We start from the raw sequence: 7,599 nt of genomic DNA, 5'->3' as shown, positions 1-7,599 counted from the left end.
CTTTAAGACGTGCCCCACGATTGCACATATGGATAACATTAAGTGGTCACATTCTTGCTTGCATTCCGCCACTTTGGTTTTAAATAGTGCTGGCTGTAAGTTAAGCCTTAGCCTGCACAACGCTGTGCGCTCTGCGAGTAACAGCCCACTCTACACCGAAGTCAAAGTGAGCCATCTACTCGCTGCGCTATCTGACTGGCTCTCTCCCTCACCATTACCTTCTCACTCTCTCCTTGTACTATGACCAATGCTCCTTACGAACAGGAACCGAAAATCTGCCTGCTGGAACACTGGGCTTCTCCATCACGAACACTGGGCTTCTTTCTCCATCACGAACACTGGAACACTGGAACATCGGCACTGTAACCTCAGCAAAACGAAAATCCTTCCTACTGCGGTGGGCGTCTTTCTGCTGAGGGCTGGATGCTTCCTGCAGCAGGACGCCCGCCGCTTATATGGGGCTTGTCACGTCCCCTTTCTTTGTTGCCCTTCGCGGGCTTTCCCAGCGCTTTGGCACGCTTCGCCTTATCCCTTCCTCTTACCCATGGAGGAGGACCCTGCCTAAGTTATCGGGGTGCCTCCTCCATTTCTTTTCTTTCTGTCGTCACCTTCAAGCTGTCAGCAAGATAAAGAACGATATGTGTGTAACATTAGAGCACGAGCAGGCAGCCATCCAACTCTACTTCTGTCTCCGTCTTGTGTGTGCTAATCCACCTTCATTGTGGGTGGCCATATCAACAGCATTAGTCGTGTACATATACAGCAGGAGCAGATTTCCCATTCCCTGTCAAGGGCAAGTCTCTTGACCAGATTCCGGGAAAAGAAGGAGTGACCTTGGTATGGGTAACAGTGATCGCCCTGAGAATGTGCTCCTGTAACATTGTCTGACAATGCTAGAATGTCTCCATTGTTGATGAAAACCATGAGTGAATCATAGTAATGTTGATAATATCATGACTGTGTGAAGTGTACTCTGCATGCACAACTTAGTTTTTCAGCCAAACTGACCTCTGATGCAGTGTCATATTGACTTCCAGGTGACGTGATTGTCAGGTAGTCGTGGCCGAGCGGTTAAGGCGATAGACTTGAAATCTATTGGGGTTTCCCCGCGCAGGTTCGAATCCTGCCGACTACGGATTAATATTTTGCTGGCATTTCACGTTTGCAATGAAAACCTAGTTTATAGGTGAATGTTTTGCTTTGGGGCTTCAGTGGCTACTTTTGTTTTCTGACTGTGACAACTTTTTCATGAATCAAAAACAGCCCATTCGAAGGAGTGACTGAAACGTCAACATGAACATGTACGGCTTCAGGGTGCTTCTGTTACTGAAATAAGAGGGCCCATGATGAGAGGGAACCGCAAAGAGACACTGAGAAGAGACAGATCCAGAGAAAAAGCAGCCAATGCCGCGCGACCAGCACAAGAGGATGGTGAGATCTACAGGGACTTATGCAGACACTGGAGTAAGCAGCCTCACTAAGACGGTGTAGCCAGTAGCTGGCGCTACAAATAACTTTCTGGAATTAACCTGTAGCAACTGCTTCAATGTTTATTAAACAGCTGTGTTACTCTGTACCCACATTAGAAACAAAAGTGCACATCTTTCGGTAAATATCCTTTAAAAAAAAATTCCGCGATTTACTTCCAGTTTACTTGGACAGCAACTCTACCTTTCGCAGTGTAACAGGAATGGATCACGAAGAGCTGGAACCCCATGTAGCGTGTAGAGCATGTGGCGCTGTGGCTTAGTTGGTTAAAGCGCCTGTCTAGTAAACAGGAGATCCTGAGTTCGAATCTCAGCAGTGCCTGCTTCTTTTAAAGCACTCTTTAGAACACACTGAAGAAATTGCATTTCCAACTAACCTTGATCGGTGCTGGTTAAGGACCCATAACTCCTTTTAGTCAAAGGCTTTGATTAAGAGGTGCAGTTGATCATACGAATATGGAGAAACAGTTTCTAGGAAGACATTCTAGAATGCATCCCCTTATAGGAACCCCCCACATACAATTGCCTTATTTTTAATTGACTGAAACTCAAATATCAATAACTGTAACCGAGATCCTCAGGCCGACCCACACCTTTGAAAGTCAGTAACATTTTTATATTTTTGTATGGTGAGCAGTTTTAACAAAGAAAATGGGCCTCATTACGAGCCTGGCGGTAACCGTGCCTGAAATTCCGGCAGATTACCGCCGGACTCGTATTACCATTCCACCTCCGTGATTCCTAGAATCACTGGGGCATTACGACCCGGTGACCTGGGAATTCCGGAGGCGGTATTCGGTAAATCCCCATTCCCATTGAGTCCCATAGGACTCAATGGGAATGGGGAAGTGGAAACACCGGCACCATCTCGTGATGGTGCTGGTGTTTCCACGTCCGCCTGCAGGCGGGTGGTGTTAAACCCGCCAGGTCAGACCTGGCAGGAAGGACACCTCCATCCTGCAGAACTCGAGATCACCCGGTCCGGAAACAACGGTGGCGGTGGATTTACTACCACCGTTATTTCCAGACCGGGTGACTTGTAATGAGGCCCAATATGTTCACTATCCAGAAGCCATGATGTAAGGCTTTCAATACCACACTGCAGTCTAGTAAGGGACTAACGGAATCACTTATTTGGCAGATATGTTAAAATGAGAGTAAATGATTTCCCGAGGATCACACACTTTGGTTAAATGGTGATGCCAGGATTTGACTCCAGTCTTCACTCAACTCAAGTTGATAGAGGTAATTTTTTTAAGGGGATACTATAACATCCTCCTCTGGGTTTTACAACTGAAGTATGGCGATTAAAAGACACGGAAGAACGAGGACATGCGTACTATGATCACCTGCTTGTAGTCTTTATTTTATACAGCAAGACACCTGTTTAGCTGTGTCCCATTTGTTATCCTTCATCGTTTAGACTTTGTAAGGTACATCCCACTAACAATAGTCACTCCCATTAACCTACCACTGCTGTACACGCAACCATTTGCTCAAACCACTTTCATTTTAAATCCAACATAAATGGCCAAAATGTATTGAACAGACCCTGTGTCACCCAGTTTCTCTGTTTATGTCTATTTGCTGGAAAGGCAAAGCAAATTAAATAAATAAAAATAAATAGGAACAGAGCTTCTTCAGTCTTAGCTCAGAACTTTGTCTTAGAACTCTGGCTGGGAACAGCTTATCCTGCTCCCACAAAGCCCATGTGCCTGCGGGCCACTGTTCACTTTGCCTGCCCCAAGAAAGGATCCCGAGAGTAAGACAATTGCGTGCTCATAAAACATTGTACATGTCATGGGAATTTGTATAGCAGAATAAACTCTGGTAGCACGCAGACCACTTTAATTTAATTTATTACAGTTACACATAGGCTCATCCAATTTATACAGCTTTTTAATCGAGCAATATATAGTCAGAGTATGACCGGATTAAACAGCCGTGTTGATATACACAGGTCTAAACAAATACACATTTTCTGGCGGAGTTACACCCATGGCGTTGAGCCTTTGGAATAAGTTACTCACGTAGTAACTACATTACTCCTAGTCCATAGTGTCCATTCCTCCATACTTCTGGTATATTCCATCCTATGGGGATGGAACTAGAGTGTTTTTTGCTGCACTAAAATATTGTCCTTTTTTATTTTTACATAAAGGCCGTGGGATGCATGGCCTCGGCCATAAATCCCCATGTCCCACTCTTGGCTTCATCCTTTGCCAACTCCTGAGCTTGGTCCCTGACTCATGGCTAAGCCAGTTTTAGGAGGGAAGATGGGCCGGCATCTGGAGGAAAGGGGACTATGGAACAGGAGTACAGTAGTCACTATTATGAGCAACCTTTTCTTATTCCTATGTCCTGTCCCCTTTCCTCCATACTTTTGAGAGTTTGCCAAGCACTGAATTACGTGGGGTTGGATGGTCATAACACCCGGTTTAGTTAAATATGTTTTGAGGCCCGATATTCCATATTGAGCATCTGATCTGAAGTTCCCACCCAATAAATAATGTCTAAAGAAGGCCAATGGAGAAGCCCAAGTTCTGGCACCTATGATTCACAGAGCATGTCTTTGAAAAGCAAGAAAATGTACGTTTGCTCTCACATGGGGAGCATGGAGCGCGTTTGGTTCAGTTAATGCCTGGATCAAGTAGCTTGCCAATATACATGAGACATAGCTTGCCAAAATACATGAGATGATCTATCTCGATAGGATGGCCTTGGACTACTTAGAGCCCTTGTTGCAGTTTCTGGGCATCATAAAGAGTAAAGACTGTGAACTCTAAGCAGATATAATGTTAGGGCCCTTTTCACTTCCCGACAATGAAGGAATCTTTCCGTCTCCAAAGATAGGAAAGGAAAGAAAACCAGATGAGTAATTTCTTCATTAAAATGGAAATCTTAAATTACTTTGGACAAAAAGGATGGGTTGTAGTGTAGGAATATTTTTGTTCTTATGCGTTTGAACACTAGGCTCATAATGGTGTGACATACCAATCTCACATTCCCATATATACAATCCCACCCCACAATTCCGGCCAAAGAAATAACCTGTGGGACTTTCAAAAGTCAAAAGGTATTCAAAATAACGAAGCACTTTCAACTGAGTTGCTCTCCACCTTTACATCATTGATATCACCAGTGTTATAGCAAAACCAATAATCAACCAGAAACAAAATAACCTGCCCATATGAATTTTAGGATGTTTTAATCTGGCGACACCTAAGCTACTACTAGAATGTCATCTACATATAGTATCACTATGCTGTCAAGTTGCATGTTTCCCAAGTCCATCTGCTGCACTCGGTTGAAAACCGGGGTGATTCGGAATCCCCTGGGGAAAAGAAGATGTTTCAATTTAATCCTGCGGAAGGTAAACAATGTCAAATACTGACTCTCTTCATGTAGTGGGATGGAAAAGAAAGCATTCTTTAAATCAATCACTGTAAAATGTTTAGTTTCGAGTGGAATGTTACACAATAGTGTGGCTGGGTTCAGAACCAATGGGAACTTTGCCTCAACAATATTGTTCAGGGGGCGTAAGTTCTAGATACATCTCCACGATTCCCCTGTCACTTTCTTCACTGGGTACACAGCCTTGTTACATGGGGATTCTGATTGTACTAATATTCCCTGTCGCATCAAGGCAGCAATACTGTCATAGATACCTTGGTCAGCTTCCTTTGACATAGGGTGTTGTCTCACTCGAGGTAAAATTGCTCCTTGCTTTAATTTAATTTTGACTGCACCTACTTCTTTTAATAGACCAACATCGTATGGACTGCTGGTCCATAATCTGCTTGGCACTGGTGCAAAATCCTCCTGGAGAAAAGACGGTAACTTTTTCACTAGGGAGATTCTGTGAGGTATCTCCCTGTTTTCAATTTTCAACTGGAAATTAAGACTTATGTTGTATATCACTTTGTCATCTGAGCCATCATCTGTAAACACATGTTCATCTTTTCAGGTAGTCTGTCGCTGCCCTTCATCAAGAGCTATCACTGTTCTCCAGTTTATCCCTTCCACATCAACTCTGTGTAAAATCACTCTGTCTTCCCTCACAATTGCTGCTTCTAATTCCATTGTAATTATCTGCCCTACCTTCACATATGTGGGTACTTCTGGTTGATACAAAAATTCTGTAGGTAACCACAGGCTCCTGTATTTGAGGAAGCCATGCTAATATTATGTGTACTCATAAATGAATACTTCTGGGTTTAATGGCACTCTTGTTTGTGCTTCCTGGCCATAAAATGCTGTTTTGAATTCTTGTGCATTTACATAATGAATCCCTGGTATAGAACATACCATCAACTGGTCAGTAAATGACATTGTCATGTTTAATTTGCTCATCAAATCTCTCCCCAATATGATAACTGATATCCTGCGGCAATATAATAATGGCATGGACATGTCATGTTCTCTGATAGTGATAGGTATAGTGTCTGTAAAAGGAACCGTAGTTGTCACCACAGATAATTCTGGTGCATTCATGGCAATGCCTGACATTGGAAATTCCCCTTCTCTAACACAGGATCGAGTCCCCCCTGTATCTACTAAAACGGAAAATGTTTTGTCACCTATGGTTACCCTGATACTTGGTTCCTTTTGTGGGTCTGGTGTAATCGATGGGATGGAACACATCAAGGCTTCCTGGTGGGCTGTCCTATTGGGGGTGTATGCCCAGTCCTGTGCCTGTAAAAGGATTTCTCCCCACTACTGTCATACACACTATTATAGGTATGGGTGTTTGTGGCAATATGTTCGCGTTCCATGGTGTTATTGCATTTTGTTGTGTTGATATTAGCGTCTGCATCTGTGCTCCCTGTATCTGCATTAGAGCCTGCTGTGTGCATGTATTGGTGTTTGTTGTAGTATCCCTTCCAACATCTGCTGAATTGCTGATGCTTGTGTCTGATACAGTGTGTGATCTTGGGCATCATATTTCAGTGGCTCTGTGCTATACAGTGGCGAGTGGGCTGTCCCCTCTCTTGAATCAGCTCCTTGCCAATTCTGCTGCACACCTCTCCTGCTACATTGGCATGAAATGAGTCCCATCTTCCCGCATGTCCAACACTGATGTGTCTTTTACCCAAATCTAGGTTCCTGCCATTAAACCTTCCTCCTTGCGAGGCATGAAATCCAAAACCTCTACCCGTGGGTGTGATCCCTCATGGGAAATAATTGTCATCCCCCTTACTACAAAATTCCTGCTGGCTGTGTATGATGTACCCCTTGTGTGTTAAAGCCTTCCACTCCGCTTGTCAATACTGCTCCTTGCACTGAGAATTTCGACAGTTTTGCTTCCTCAATCATCCTGTACTAAACTTTCTTTCTGTCTTTCTCTTGCTTTAACTGACAATGGTGAACAGTCGCCAATTGTATCTCCGTCCACTGCTTCACTTCCATTCCCATCATCTTTTCCAATTGTCATTGTGCCTCCTTGGGAAGCCCCTGGAATGGAATGTGATAAAAGATTGCTATGTTTTTATCCCAGAGTACTCTCATTTCTAACCTCCACTTTTCTGAATTTCCTCAATATCCATTGTTGGATCTTCATCCGCTCTCATTTTAGGAGTCATAATAGCGCTCATGTCTAAGAAATCTGGGTATTGAGCCCTAAGCGCTCTCAATACTTGCCAGTTATTAAAGGGTGCTCCGTCATGATCAGTATTTTATGCCATCAGTCCAGGATAGCCCGCACACATCCAAATGTCAAATGCCCACTCCCATAATATTGCAGCAAGCAAGATTTTTATGTCGCATACTACTAAGGTCATCATGGCTGTCATTTGTTCTCATTCATAAATCCATTTACCTTCCCCTGAAGTTAGTGTTGGCAGTTTACAAACCAAATTATATTTGTCCATTTGTGGCCACAAAATATATTGCAGCTGTCCTCCCCTTTCTATAGTAACTGGAACTGTGTAAACCCAGTGCCCTGTCCATGCGCAGCCGTGCACTTCGTCTTTGTCACAGTGTCTGTCATACTAATTCTCTTCTGTCCTGGTAGATCCGTTAGCCTGTTTACATACAGCTTTTCCCTTTCTAAGCTAGTTGATCGCCTCTTCGGGCACGTGGGAACTCCAACAGGCTCTGACCTCCTTACTGG

At 43.7% G+C, this 7,599-nt stretch overlaps 2 non-coding genes across 2 annotated transcripts; both read left to right on the top strand.

Annotated features, from left to right (window-relative positions):
• Nucleotides 1–1,053: 1,053 nt before the first annotated feature.
• Nucleotides 1,054–1,135, top strand: TRNAS-UGA (transfer RNA serine (anticodon UGA)). Its single transcript has one exon. It is a non-coding gene; the product is annotated as a tRNA-Ser (tRNA).
• Nucleotides 1,136–1,735: 600 nt separating this feature from the next.
• Nucleotides 1,736–1,809, top strand: TRNAT-AGU (transfer RNA threonine (anticodon AGU)). The gene has a single exon. It is a non-coding gene; the product is annotated as a tRNA-Thr (tRNA).
• Nucleotides 1,810–7,599: the final 5,790 nt, after the last annotated feature.

The sequence above is a fragment of the Ambystoma mexicanum genome, chromosome 1p, assembly GCF_040938575.1.
Source record: "Ambystoma mexicanum isolate Mex_15411 chromosome 1p, UKY_AmexF1_1, whole genome shotgun sequence".
In the NCBI taxonomy this organism is placed as follows: Eukaryota; Metazoa; Chordata; class Amphibia; order Caudata; family Ambystomatidae; genus Ambystoma; species Ambystoma mexicanum.
The sequence above is the reverse complement of the archived record's forward strand: the minus strand, read 5'-3'. Positions and strand labels throughout refer to the sequence as shown.